The sequence below is a fragment of the Pseudophryne corroboree genome, chromosome 6, assembly GCF_028390025.1.
Source record: "Pseudophryne corroboree isolate aPseCor3 chromosome 6, aPseCor3.hap2, whole genome shotgun sequence".
Taxonomy (NCBI): domain Eukaryota; kingdom Metazoa; phylum Chordata; class Amphibia; order Anura; family Myobatrachidae; genus Pseudophryne; species Pseudophryne corroboree.
In genome coordinates this window covers 801637128-801650441 of record NC_086449.1, presented here as the reverse complement: position 1 = coordinate 801650441, position 13314 = coordinate 801637128, and the positions used below count along the sequence as shown (strand labels likewise).

Below are 13314 nucleotides of genomic sequence, written 5' to 3'. Positions count from 1 at the left end.
GGTAGGGGTTTCCTCCACCACCGCCTCCCTTTCTACACAGTGAGGTCTTGGCACGTCTGGAAGACCCAAGGATTCCATATTTGCTGATGACCTATAATATTTTTTAATATTCACTTACATATCCCCTATATTATTTAGGGAGTCTGCAGGGGATCCGGTTAAGATCCCGGTGGTCGGAGGATGTAAGGCCTTGTTTGCTCAATACCTTGTTCCACACAGACATACTGTAGATTGCACCAAGATCGGATCCTTTAGGCCTTAATTGAGCCTGTAACAAAGTAGGTCGGCTGGAGAGTGTGGGGTAAAGCAAAAAAGTTGGGCAATTGTAACTTTATGCAAATATTATAAGTAAGCCACATCTAATGGGCCCTACACACTGGCAGATAATACTGAAAGATATGAACGAGATACCGTTCATATCTTTCAGTTTGGAGGCTCCCAGCGATGAACGATGCGCGGCCCCCGCGCTCGTTCATCGCTGGTGCTCCGTCTCTTGCGCATGCAGGCTAATATGGACAATCTCGTCCATATTTGCCTGCACTGCTATGAAGCCGGGTGACTGGGGGAGTGAAGAAACTTCACTCCCCCCCGTCACTGCCCCCCCCCCCCCCCCCCCCCCCCCCCCCCGCTGCCGGGTAGCTCGGCGGCGTATCTATTAGTGTGTAGGGCCCATAACATTTACCTGATCAATTCCTCTCCTGACTGTATAACGTTCATGATAAATATTTTTAGTGCAATCATTACGTAATGGTCTGATGAGTATATTCTTCATATATATATATATATATATATATATATATATATATATATATGTGTATGTATGTCGACAGTCAATAATTCAACACCAGAAGGTTGACATGCATTAGGATGACGGGTACAAAAGGTCGACATGTTGAATATGGCGATATGATCATGGGCAATACACAAATGGTTGACACAAGTATTTATTTTTTTTTTTTTACGTTTTCCCAACATTTACTTGATTTCCTATCCGTGTGGACTATTTACTTTCCCAGTTGACCCTTTGTCACCTGTCGACCTTTGACCCTGTTGACCTTGTGCGTGTCGACCATATATGATCCTGATCTATTGACTGTTGAGATATATATTTTGGAGGGGCGAAGGATCTTCCACCGCACCCAGCCGTTGCAGCTGACATTTAGCCGTGCCATTTGCGTTGGATGCATTGAGCTTCTCTTCCCTTCTGAGATGTCTTAGTTTTTGTTAAAGGCTGTTCCCCCCCCCCCCCCCCCCATCCCTGAGTACGTTTGGAAATACTGTATATACTGTTTATAATGAAAATCTGGTTTTACTACCAAATATTGGGTATAGGAACATATATGTAGTATGTTGTTATAATACAGGTTGAGTATCCCATATCCAAATATTCTGAAATACGGAATATTCCGAAATACGGACTTTTTTGAGTGAGAGTGAGATAGTGAAACCTTTGTTTTCTGATGGCTCAATGTACACAAACTTTGTTTAATACACAAAGTTATTAAAAATATTGTATTAAATGACCTTCAGGCTGTGTGTATAAGGTGTATATGAAACATAAATGAATTGTGTGAATGTACACACACTTTGTTTAATGCACAAAGTTATAAAAAATATTGGCTAATATTACCTCCAGGCTGTGTGTATAAAGTGAATATGAAACATAAATGCATTCTGTGCTTAGATTTAGGTCCCATCACTATGATATCTCATTATGGTATGCAATTATTCCAAAACTAGGTGCTTCATCGCGCCCTACGGGCGCTCTTCACACCGTCGGAAGGGGCTACGCCCCCTTAACCCCTGCACGCCTTTCTGGGGTTCAATATATGGAGTATTACCTGCATTCCTAGTTTTGTTAGTGTTTGAATATTGCACAATGATAGGGCGTCCGATGGTGAAGGGGGCGTAGTCCCTTGCAACAGGAAGGGGTTTGGGGAGTGGGGACCGCGGATGGGGGAGGGGGTATGAAGGCGCTGTGGGTGGGGTAGGAGCAGGGGTGTCGCAGGTGGGGGATGGCAGCTGCAGGGCTGTTGCGGATGGAGGAGGGGTTCCGAAGGCGCTGCAGATGGGGAAGGGGTGGGTGCGGGTGTGCAGTGGATGGGGGAGGTGTCCAGGGGGCGCGGTGGGTGGGGGAGGGGTGGATGCGGGGGTAACGTGGGTGGGGGAGTGGCGGGTGCGGTGCTGTTGCGAATGGTGTAGGCGATGCGGATTGGGAAGGGCCTGCTGCGTGGGTGGGGTAGGGGATCCAAAGGTGCAGCGGGCAGGGGAGAGCCAGATTTGGGGTGTGGCGGATGGGGGAGGGGCTGCTGCAGATGGGGGAGGGGTTTGGAAGACACTGCGGGTGGGTTAGGGGGTCCGAAGGCGCAGTGGGTGGGGGTGCCACGGGTGGTGGAGGGGCAGGTGCGGGGGTTTGCGGGGGATGGGGAGGGGTCCAGGGGCGCTGCAGGTGGTGGAGGGGCAGATATCAGTGCACATAGTCTCTGTGGTAGTTAGTGAGGGTTGGTGATGGTGTGAGAGGGGTGAAGGCCAGTACACAGACAGGCAGTTAGAGAGCAGGATGAGGGTGACAGGGCATAGTGACGGGGAGTACTTAGCAGATATAGGGGTGGGCTACAGGTGTGATGTCACAGTGTGTGTACCTTTGCTCTCATGTGTGAGGTATGTGTGAGGTAAGGATGTGCGGGCCGTGGTGGCCACTAACCTCCAGGCTGCTGCTGTGAGATGGTGACTGCAGAGGGAGGGAGCTCAGACCCAGCAGCAATGGGTCGTGGTCAGCATTCCTTCCTGGCCCCGTTCCGCCGCACACTGTCCGCCCCGTCTGACGGGCGTCATTCCTCCATCCTGCATGGCAGCGTCAGCTGCTGTGATCGCGGAGCATAGGTAAGCGTCCGGAGCCCTGTGGGCGGGCAGGCATGGTGTTTCCCTGGAGAGGTGCGGCGCGCGTCCTTAGGCTGCAGACGGAGGGAGCTCCGGCCCAGCAGCAATGTTGATTAGTGCGTGTCCCGTCCTGGCGCTGTCCCGCTGCACATGCTCCGCACCGCTTGCCGCTGAGCATGGCAGCCCTTGTCTGTATGCTGCAGATGCTGATCTAGCGGTGCCTGAGCTAGCGCCCTCTCCCTGGGGTGTGGGTGTCAGGCGGCAGGTATGGTGTGTAGGTGGGAGAGGAGCTGCGGGCGGCGACTCGCTGCCTGCAAGTACCCTCCATATCAGCGCTGTTTCCCTCCCTGCAGATAGTGTCAGTGGCCGTGGTGTACTTTTGCTACTGGTGGCCAGGGCCAGGGCTAGGGTGTTCGGCGCCCCCCTGCAAACTATGAACTTTGCGCCCTCCCATATTCCTTTGTTGTGCATCGGGGAAAGTGGTGTGGTCTCACAACTAAGAGGCATGGCCACACAATAGTACCCCCATTTTCTCTAACGTCCTAGTGGATGCTGGGGACTCCGTCAGGACCATGGGGATTAGCGGCTCCGCAGGAGACAGGGCACAAAAAGTAAGCTTTTAGGATCACATGGTGTGTACTGGCTCCTCCCCCTATGACCCTCCTCCAAGCCTCAGTTAGGTTTTTGTGCCCGTCCGAGCAGGGTGCAATCTAGGTGGCTCTCTTAAAGAGTTGCTTAGAAAAAGTTTTTAGGTTCTTTATTTTCAGTGAGTCCTGCTGGCAACAGGCTCACTGCATCGAGGGACTTAGGGGAGAGAAGTGAACTCACCTGCGTGCAGGATGGATTGGCTTCTTAGGCTACTGGACACCATTAGCTCCAGAGGGAGTCGGAACACAGGTCTCGCCCTGGGGTTCGTCCCGGAGCCGCGCCGCCGACCCCCCTTGCAGATGCTGAAGATTGAAGAGGTCCGGAACCAGGCGGCAGAAGACTTTCAGTCTTCATCAGGTAGCGCACAGCACTGCAGCTGTGCGCCATTGTTGTCAGCACACTTCACACAGCGGTCACGGAGGGTGCAGGGCGCGGGGGGGGGGGGCGCCCTGGGCAGCAATGTATAATACCTGTATGGCGAAAAATACATCACATATAGCCCTTGAGGCTATATGGATGTATTTAACCCCTGCCAGATATCACAAACTCCGGAGAAGAAGCCCGCCGAAAAGGGGGCGGGGCCTATTCTCCTCAGCACACAGCGCCATTTTCCCTCACAGAAATGCTGGTGGGAAGGCTCCCATGCTCTCCCCTGCACTGCACTACAGAAACAGGGTTAAAACAGAGAGGGGGGGCACTGATTTGGCGATATGAATATATATTAAATGCTATAAGGGAGGAACACTTATATAAAGGTTGTCCCTGTATAATTATAGCGTTTTGGTGTGTGCTGGCAAACTCTCCCTCTGTCTCCCCAAGGGGCTAGTGGGTCCTGTCCTCTATCAGAGCATTCCCTATGTGTGTGCTGTATGTCGGTACGTGTGTGTCGACATGTATGAGGAAAATGTTGGTGAGGAGGCGGAGCAAATTGCCTGTAATGGTGATGTCACTCTCTAGGGAGTCGACACCGGAATGGATGGCTTATTTATGGAATTACGTGATAATGTCAACACGCTGCAAGCCGGTTGACGACATGAGACGGCCGGCGAACAAATTAGTACCTGTCCAGGCGTCTCAAACACCGTCAGGGGCTGTAAAACGCCCATTTACCTCAGTCGGTCGACACAGACCCAGACACGGACACTGATTTCAGTGTCGACGGTGAAGAAACAAACGTATTTTCCTTTAGGGCCACACGTTAAGGGCAATGAAGGAGGTGTTACATATTTCTGATACTACAAGTACCACAAAAAAGGGTATTATGTGGGATGTGAAAAAACTACCTGTAGTTTTTCCTGAATCAGATAAATTAAATGAAGTGTGTGATGATGCGTGGGTTTCCCCCGATAGAAAATTATTGGCGGTATACCCTTTCCCGCCAGAAGTTAGGGCGCGTTGGGAAACACCCCTTAGGGTGGATAAGGCGCTCACATGCTTATCAGAACAAGTGGCGGTACCATCTACAGATAGGGCCATACTTAAGGAGCCAGCTGATAGGAGGCTGGAAAATATCCTAAAAAGTATACACACACATGCTGGTGTTATACTGCGACCAGCGATCGCCTCAGCCTGGATGTGCAGAGCTGAGGTGGCTTGGTCGGATTCCCTGACTAAAAATATTGATACCCTTGACAGGGACAGTATTTTATTGACTATAGAGCATTTAAAGGATGCATTTCTATATATGCGAGATGCGCAGAGGGATATTTGCACTCTGGCATCAAGAGTAAATGCGATGTCCATATCTGCAAGAAGATGTTTATGGACACGACAGTGGTCAGGTGATGCAGATTCCAAACGGCACAAAGATGTATTGCCGTATAAAGGGGAGGAGTTATTTGGGGTCGGTCCATGGGACCTGGTGGCCACGGCAACTGCTGGAAAATCCACCGTTTTTTACCCTAAGTCACATCTCTGCAGAAAAAGACACCATCTTTTCAGCCTCAGTCCTTTCGTCCCTATAAGAGTCATATCTGTCCAGGGATAGAGGAAAGGGAAGAAGACTGCAGCAGGCAGCCCATTCCCAGGAACAGAAGCCCTCCAACGCTTCTACCAAGTTCTCAGCATGACGCTGGGACCGTACAGGACCCCTGGATCCTACAAGTAGTATCCAAGGGGTACAGATTGGAATGTCGAGACGTTTCCCCCTCGCAGTTTCCTGTAGTCTGCTGTACCAATGTCTCCCTCCGACAGGGAGGCAGTATTGAAAACAATTCACAAGCTGTATTCCCAGCAGGTGATAATAAAATTACCCCTCCTACAACAAGGAAAGGGGTATTATTCCACATTATATGATGGTACTGAAGCCAGAAGGCTAGGTGAGACCTATTCTAAATCTGAAATATTTGAACACTTAAAAAAGTTCAAATCCAGATGGAGTCACTCAGAGCAGTGATAGCGAACCGGGAAGAAGGGGACTATATGGTGTCCCGGGACATCAGGGATGCTTACCTCCATGTCCCAAAATTTGCTTTTCTCACCGAGGGTACCTCAGGTTCGTGGTACAGAACTGTCACTATCCGTTTCAGACGATGCCGTTGGATTGTCCTTGGCACCCCGGGTCTTTACCAAGGTAATGACCGAAATGAGGATTCGTCTTCAAAGAAAATGGACGACCTCCTGATAAGAACAAGGTCCAGAGAACAGTTGGAGGTCGGAGTAGCACTATCTCAAGTAGTTCTACGACAACACGGGTGGATTCTAAATATTCCAAAACCGCAGTTGTTCCAACGACACGTCTGCTGGTCCTAGGGATGATTCTGGACACAGTCCAGAAAAAGGTGTTTCTCCCAGAGGAGAAAGCCAGGGAGTTATCCGAGCTAATCTGGATCCTCCTAAAACCAGGAAAAGTGTCAGTGCATCATTGCACAAGAGTCCTGGTAAAAATGGTGGCTTATTACGAAGCGATTCCATTCGGCAGATTTCACGCAAGAACTCTTCAGTGGGATCTGCTGGACAAATGGTCCGGATCGCATCTTCAGATGCATCAGGGGATAACCCTATATCCAAGGACAAGGGTGTCTCTCCTGTGGTGATTACAGAGTGCTCATCTTCTAGAGGGCCGCAGATTCGGCATTCAGGATTGGATGCTGGTGACCACGGAGGCTAGCCTGAGAGGCTGGGGAGCAGTCACACAGGGAAAAAATTTCCAGGGAGTGTGATCAAGTCTGGAGAATTCTTTCCACATAAATATACTGGAGCTAAGAGCAAATTTATAATGCTGTAAACTTAGCAAGACCTCTGCTTCAAGGTCAGCCGGTATTGATCCAGTGGGATAACATCACGGCAGTCGCCCACGTAAACAGAAAGGGCGGCACAAGAAGCAGGAGGGCAGTGGCAAAACTGCAAGGATTTTTCGCTAGGCGGAAAATCATGTGATAGCACTGTCAGCAGTGTTCATTCCGGGAGTGGACGACTGGGAAGCAGACTTCCTCAGCAGGCACGACCTCCACCCGGGAGAGTGGGAACTTCATCAGGAAGTTTTCCGCATGATTGTGAACCGTTGGGAAAGACCAAAGGTGGACATGATGGCGTCCCGCCCGAACAAAAAACGGGACAGGTATTGCGCCAGGTCACGAGACCTTCAGGCGATAGCTGTGGATGCCCTGGTAACACCGTGGGTGTAACAGTCTGTGTATGTGTTCCCTCCTCTGCTTCTCATAACCAAGGTATTGAGAATTATGAGACGTAGAGGAGTAAGAACTATACTCGTGGCTCCGGATTGGCCAAGAGGGACTTGGTACCCGGAATTTCAAGAGATGCTCACAGAGGACTAATGGCCTCGGGAGCTAAGAAGGGACTTGCTTCAGCAAGTACCATGTCTGTTCCAAGACTTACCGCGGCTGCGTTTGACGGCATGGCGGTTGAACGCCGGATCCTAAGGGAAAAGGCATTCCGGAAGAGGTCATACCTACCCTGGTCAAAGCCAGGAAGGAGGTGACCGCACAACGTTATCACCACATGTGGTGAAAATATGTTGCGTGGGTGAGGCCAGGAAGGCCCCACGAAGAAATTTCAACTAGGTTGATTTCTGCACTTCCTGCAAACAGGAGTGTCTATGAGCCTCAAATTGGGGTCCATTAAGGTTCAAGTTTCGGCCCTGTAGATTTTCTTCCAGAAAGAATTGGCTTCAGTTCCTGAAGTCCAGACATTTGTCAAGGGAGTATTGCATATACAGCCCCTTTTGTGCCTCCAGTGGCACCGTGGGATCTCAACGTAGTGTTGGGATTCCTCAAATCATATTGGTTTGAACCGCTCAAATCTGTGGATTTGAAATATCTCACTTGGAAAGTGACCATGCTGTTGGCCCTGGCCTCGGCCAGGCGATTGTCAGAATTGGCGGCTTTGTCTTACAAAAGCCCATATTTGATTTTCCATTCGGACAGGGCAGAACTGCGGACTCGTCCCCAGTTTCTTCCTAAGGTGGTGTCAGCGTTTCACCTGAAACAACCTATTGTGGTGCCTGCGGCTACTAGGGACTTGGAGGACTCCAAGTTGCTAGACGTTGTCAGGGCCCTGAAAATATATATATATATATATATAATTCCAGGTCGGCTGGAGTCAGAAAGTCTGACTTGCTGTTTATATTGTATGCACCCAAAAAGCTGGGTGCTCCTGCTTCTAAGCAGACTATTGCTCGTTGGATTTGTAGTACAATTCAGCTTGCACATTCTGTGGCAGGCCTGCCACAGCCAAAATCTGTAAATGCCCATTCCACAAGGAAGGTGGGCTCATCTTGGGCGGCTGCCCGAGGGGTCTCGGCTTTGCAACTTTGCCGAGCAGCTACGTGGTCAGGGGGGAACACGTTTGTAAAATTCTACAAATTTGATACCCTGGCTGAGGAGGACCTGGGGTTCTCTCATTCGGTGCTGCAGAGTCATCCGCACTCTCCCGCCCGTTTGGGAGCTTTGGTATAATCCCCATGGTCCTGACGGAGTCCCCAGCATCCACTAGGACGTTAGAGAAAATAAGATTTTACTTACCGATAAATCTATTTCTCGTAGTCCGTAGTGGATGCTGGGCGCCCATCCCAAGTGCGGATTGTCTGCATTACTTGTACATAATTATTGTTACAAAAATCGGGTTATTATTATTGTTGTGGGCCATCTTTTCAGAGGCTCCTTCGTTGTTATCATACTGTTAACTGGGTTCAAATCACAAGTTGTACGGTGTGATTGGTGTGGCTGGTATGAGTCTTACCCGGGATTCAAGATCCTTCCTTATTGTGTACGCTCGTCCGGGCACAGTACCTAACTGAGGCTTGGAGGAGGGTCATAGGGGGAGGAGCCAGTACACACCATGTGATCCTAAAAGCTTACTTTTTGTGCCCTGTCTCCTGCGGAGCCGCTAATCCCCATGGTCCTGACGGAGTCCCCAGCATCCACTACGGACTACGAGAAATAGATTTATCGGTAAGTAAAATCTTATTTAAAATTACGCCACAATGTAGCACAATCTTATTCATCTTATACGTAATGCCCCACCCGTAGTAGTAGCGTCCATATACGTAATGCCCCCCCAATAGTAGTAGTGTCCTTATACATAATGCCCCCCCAGTAGTAATAGCAGTTATATGTAATGTTCCCCAACAGTAATAGTAGCGTCCTTATACATAATGCCCCCCCAGTAGTAGTAGCATCCTTATACATAATGCCCCCCCAGTAGTAGTAGCGTCCTTATACATAATGCCCCCCCAGTAGTAGTAGCGTCCTTATACATAATGCCCCCCCAGTAGTAGTAGCGTCCTAATACATAATGCCCCCCCAATAGTAGTAGCGTCCTTATACGTAATGCCCCCCAGTAGTAGTAGCAGTTATATGTAATGCCCCCCAACAGTAATAGTAGCGTCCTTATACGTAATGCCACCCCTGTAGTAGTAGCATCCTTATACATAATGTGCCCCCAGTAGTAGTACCGTCCTTATACATAATGCCCCCCCAGTAGTAGTAGCATCCTTACATGTAATGCCCTCCCAGTAGTAGTAGCACCGTCCTTATACATAATGCCCCCCAGAAGTAATAGAGTCCTTATACATAATGCCCCCCCCAGTAGTAGCGTCCTTATATGTAATGCCCCCCCAGTATTAGTAGCCTCCTTATACGTAATGCCCCCCCCATAGTAGTAGCGTCCTTATACGTAATGCCCCCCCCTATAGTAGTAGCGTCCTTATACGTAATGCCCCCCCATAGTAGTAGCGTCCTTATACGTAATGCCCCCCCATAGTAGTAGCGTCCTTATACGTAATGCACCCCTATAGTAGTAGCGTCCTTATACGTAATGCCCCCCCCTAAAGTAGTAGCGTCCTTATATGTAATGCCCCCCCTATAGTAGTAGCGTCCTTATACGTAATGCCCCCCCTATAGTAGTAGCGTCCTTATATGTAATGCCCCCCCTATATTAGTAGCGCCCTTGCATGTAATGGCCCCCCCAGCAGTGGCGTCCATAAAGTGCGCACACACAGACATACCTCACACACACACAATTCACACATATATACAAACACACACACCCCACCATATATATACACACCCACACACTATATACACACCCACTATATACACACCCACTATATACACACCCACTATATACACACACTATACACACACGCACACACATTTCTCTCTCACCCTCCACTTACCAAGTCTGGCTGGCCGTCCCTGCAATGCTGATTCCACCATTGTTCAGCTGTCTGGTCCCGTGTAGCTCCGCCCCTCTATTCCGTGTAGCTCCGCCCCTCGTGACGCCGTAGCCCCGCCCCCTTTTCGAGACCCGCACTGCACAGCACACAGCCCGCTGTCACAGGTGATTGGAGGGGGGAGGACAGGCACAGCAGCCGGCAGCTAGTGGCCATCCTCACCTCCTATACTGTAAGGTAGGGTCTTGCACCTGACTGCTGCTGGCACTGGGTATGGAGTAGCTCCCTGCAGCAGATGCAGTTGACTCCGCCCAGCTCTGTGACTCCGCCCAGCGTTACGAGCACAGAGTCACAGATTAAGGCAAATATATAGGAGATATGGAAAAATCCCATATCCAAAATACCTCTGGTCCCAAGCATTTTGGATAAGGGATACTCAACCTGTACTGTATTTTGCAGTATACTGTGTTATCTAAATACAAGTTCAGTCTCCCTTATCCAAACTGCTTGGGACCAGAAGTATATTGGAGATCAGATTTTTCCGTATTTTGGAATATTTGCATATTATAAGGAGATTTTGGGGATGGGACTCAAGTCTGAACACAGAATTCATTAGTTTCATATACACCTTATAATCATAGCCTGAAGGTCATTTTATACAATGTTTTTTTAATCATTGTGTGTGTATACTGTATACACAATTTATGTTTCATATATACCTTCTATAGATAATTTCTACACTATTTTTAATCATTTTGTGCATTAAAACATGAGAAAGCAAATATGTCATTATCTAAAAAATTTCAGTATTTTGGAATGTTCCGTACCAATATCTGCTGGTGAAGAATCTGCCGTAAGAAGTAAAGGTGCAGTGTGTATAAGGTTCTACTGGGTGTAGTTGGGAGAGATGTGTGCTGAGCAAGCGGGGGGAGGGGCAGGTGAAATGAGCGACCTGCCAGATTGAGCCTGCATGTAGGCCAATATAGCGGCAGCGACGGTTGGGGGGGTACACATGGAGAGATCACTGCTTAAAATCTAAGCAATCTAGTCAGATTGCTTAGATTTTAAGCAGCGATCGCTCCGTGAGTAGGGCCTTCACACACAGAGTCCCTTCTTGATTGTCTTCTTTGAAAAGTCACTGGTTTTGCTATTCCCCCTTAAATAGCTTTTCAGAGTTTGAATTTCAGACCTGCAGACATTGGCAGAGAACACATGGTGGTAGATGTACGTACAGAGGAACTGCACACCTTCCTCTATATACACATACCCTCCAACATTGGGGGTCATTCCGAGTTGATCGCTAGCTGAATTTGTTCTTAGTGCAGCGATCAGGTTTAAAATCGGCAGTTCTGCGAATGCGGCGCAATGCACACGCACGACGTACGGGCACAACGAACGATGTAGTTTTGCACAGGGTCTAGCGATGCATTTCAGTTGCACTGGTTGCCGCAGAGTGATTGACATGAAGAGGGCGTTTCTATGTGGCAACTGACCGTTTTCAGGGAGTGTTCAGAAAAATGCAGGCGTCCAAGGGAAAACACAGGCGTGGCTGGGCGAACACTGGGCGGGTGTGTGATGTCAAATCCGGAACTGAACAGTCTGAAGTGATCGCAAGCGCTGAGTAGGTTTTGAGCTACTCTGAAACTACACAAAATTTTTTGCAGGCTCTGTGCGATAAAAACGTTCACACTTCTGCTAAGCTAAAATACACTCCCAGTGGGCGGCGGCATAGCGTTTGCACGGCTGCTAAAAACTGGTAGCGAGCGATCAACTCGGAATGACCCTCATTGTACCCTCGAAAACCGGTACAAATTAGGAAAAGGGGCGTGGCCACGGGTAAAGGGGGTGTGGCCACGCCCCCTTTCCTATACTTTCTATGGAGATTTAGGGGTATATTCAAATGAAGTCAAAAGCTGCCGTCTGTCGAAAAGACTGCAGTTTTCGACTTTTTTAGTTCTGAAAAGGTTCCGACCTATTCAATATATTCGACAAGTCGGGGAATTCAACTTGTCGAATAGTATGTGAATCAGCGGTACAGCTGCCGATTCACATACTTTTGAGGGAAACTGGGCCAAATTCGACAGGATTTGGACCCGTTTCCGACCATCTCAGTCCGACATAAAAAAAAGTCGGATTGAGAGGAGGGACCTTAGAGGAGGAGAGGGAGGAGAGCCGCGGGGAGACGGGGGAGAGCAGCGCTACAACACAGAGCTGCAGGAGGATGTGTCACAGCCACCCGGCTCCAGAAAGTGAGGTCCCGCTTGCTGGGGCCGGGTGGACACTGCCGTGAGGTCTGGCGGCTGTGAGACATCCTTCTGCTCTCCTCCGTCTGCCCGCGGCTCTCCCCCCTCTCCTCCGCTCACAGGTCTCATCTCAATTCGACTTTTTTTAAAGTCGAATTGAGATGGGATTGAATTGGGGTTGTCGGATCCATTCCGACAAATGCATGTCGGAATGGATCCGACCCTATTTGAACATACCCCTTAGTGAGTAAAAAATCGGTGCAAAGCCCTTTTTGGCCGCTACAGACCATAAAAAACGGTACTGTACCGGACAAAAAGGTACAGTTGGAGGGTATTTATACATAAGATAGTCATTTATTCATAGCTGCCTATACTGGAAGGCTCTATAATTAGGATGACAACTGGATATGCCATCATTACATAAATTACATCCCGCACAACTGAGGTGTGTAATGGGGAAACTAGCATCTTCATACTTCTTGTCCTTGTGCAAATTATACCTTCAAGTGTCGGCCATCTTTCTTTTTCCTACCTCATACCCTCATCATCACCTGACAGGAAGATGTGATAGAGCTCGGTAATCATTCAGCTGCTTCTCATCGGTCTGGAAGTGTAGAAAATAAAAGTAAACATCTGAGGTGCACTGTACGTTATCTGTACCCTATGGTGGGTACTATAGATCAGCCTAAGCTTATCTCATAATTCGCCTACCTGTACCCACTTGTACTCTAATCCTTGGTACCTGAGACTCAGGTGATCGTCACAGATCATTTGCAAAAAATGATTTGGAGCTCTCACTGGGATTAATTCTGTAGTTCTCCCAATTCCCTCATAACTTGACGTGGTGCAGTGTGCACAAATATGCTGTAACCCTTAGCAACCAATTACACATTGATTTCTAATATTTAC

At 48.9% G+C, this 13314-nt stretch overlaps 1 long non-coding RNA gene across 1 annotated transcript in view; it reads right to left on the bottom strand.

Moving 5' to 3' along the window:
- The window catches only part of LOC134933597 (uncharacterized), a 43154-nt gene extending 32919 nt beyond the window's left edge, over nt 1–10235 (bottom strand). Inside the window, exon 1 of the long non-coding RNA XR_010179740.1 lies at nt 10166–10235. This is a non-coding gene — a long non-coding RNA (uncharacterized LOC134933597). The remainder of the gene's footprint in view (nt 1–10165) is intronic.
- Between the last annotated feature and the right edge of the window lie 3079 nt (nt 10236–13314).